The sequence below is a fragment of the Capsicum annuum genome, chromosome 1 (genome assembly GCF_002878395.1).
Source record: "Capsicum annuum cultivar UCD-10X-F1 chromosome 1, UCD10Xv1.1, whole genome shotgun sequence".
Lineage (NCBI taxonomy): Eukaryota > Viridiplantae > Streptophyta > Magnoliopsida > Solanales > Solanaceae > Capsicum > Capsicum annuum.
The window spans coordinates 225782873-225784382 of record NC_061111.1 but is presented as its reverse complement, the minus strand read 5'-3'; the positions used below and the strand labels follow the sequence as shown (position 1 = coordinate 225784382).

Below are 1510 nucleotides of genomic sequence, written 5' to 3'. Positions count from 1 at the left end.
CAGAACAACAAGCACGTAGGACAATTAGGGAAGTGACAGTCCCACTTCTGATGAAATTAACTTCCCCAATTCAAAGATCGGCTACTGGGGGTAATTTTTAGTTAAAGCACAATATGGTGCAACTTCTCATCAGTAGTGGACAGTTTGTAGGGCTATCACACGAGAATCGACAAGTCCACTTACAGACTTTCATTGAGCTTACAGGCACATTCATTCCGACTAGGGTTAGTACAGATTAGTGAGGCTGATACTGTTTCCCCATTCACTTTTGGGGAAAGCTAAAAGGTGGTTGAATACGAAGCCGGCCAATTCAATCACATAATGGGATGACTTAGCTAGAAAGTTCCTTATCAGATTCTTTTCATTAGGAAAGACTGCGAGACTTCGCAGTGAGATAGTGAGCTTTAAACAAAAACCTGATGAAAACCTTTATCATGCTTGGAAAAGTTTCAAGGCTCTACTTTAGGATTGTCCACATCACCAATAATCTAATGAGATACTTGCTCATACTTTTGTAGAAGCTCTTGAACACAATATGAAGATTTTGATATATTCAGCCTTTGGTGGTCAAGCACTAAAGTTGACTTATGATGAACTATACACATTGTTGAACTACATAGCACAAGGAAATCCAGAGTAACATTCAGGTTCAAGAAGTTCCGCAAAAATAATTGTGGGTGTATTGAAGGTGGACTAATTCACAGCCTTATCAGCACAGGTTTTTGCATGACAGAATTTGATCAGCACTCAGTTCAGCAGTATGAAATTAGGAGAAGCACAACCTGCAGCCACAATTAATGCTATCCAACAAGACACAGGTTGGTGTGAGATCTGTGGAAATAATGGCCATTCAGCGGCTATGTGTGCCTCTAATCCAGAATCAGTGATTTGTATGGGCAATACTCAAAGGCCAAATTATGATAATGCCTACAACATGAAGTGATAGACTTAGCCTTGGAATGCACAACAACAATAAATTCCATAGCCACAGGCCCAAACTAATCAGTCAACTAGCAATATGGAGGAGATGATAAAACAACTCTTAGCTAATCAGACACAGTTTGGTGCGGACTTCAAAAATTTGCAAGTGGATCAGAGAAGCTTAGAGTTAAAAATTAGGAAATTACAATAAGCATTACATAGTAGGCCACTAGGTGGTTTACCAGTAGATAAAGAAAATCCAAAGCAGGTTATGGAAATCACCTTGAGGAGTGGTAAAGAGCTTCAAGAAGAACCTCCAAAGGCAACTAAAGAGGTAGATGCTAATGTGGTGACCCAATAGGTGAATGAAGAAGTTGCTAAAAAATAAAGGAAGTCTAAGTATTTGAAAGAAAAAGTTGTTGTACCAAAAGTGAAAAAGAGACTTCCACTACCCTTCCCTCAGAGGTAAATTAAAGCAAAAAAGGACACAATGTTCAAGAAGTTCTCTGATACATTTAGAGAGTTGTATATTAATTTACCTTTGCTAGATATTTTGCAGAGTATACCCAAGTACGCAAAGTAATTAAGG

At 38.5% G+C, this 1510-nt stretch overlaps 1 non-coding gene across 1 annotated transcript; it reads right to left on the bottom strand.

Moving 5' to 3' along the window:
- Positions 1 to 379: 379 nt before the first annotated feature.
- Positions 380 to 486, bottom strand: LOC124892144. Its single transcript, XR_007050093.1, has one exon. It is a non-coding gene; the product is annotated as a small nucleolar RNA R71 (small nucleolar RNA).
- Positions 487 to 1510: the final 1024 nt, after the last annotated feature.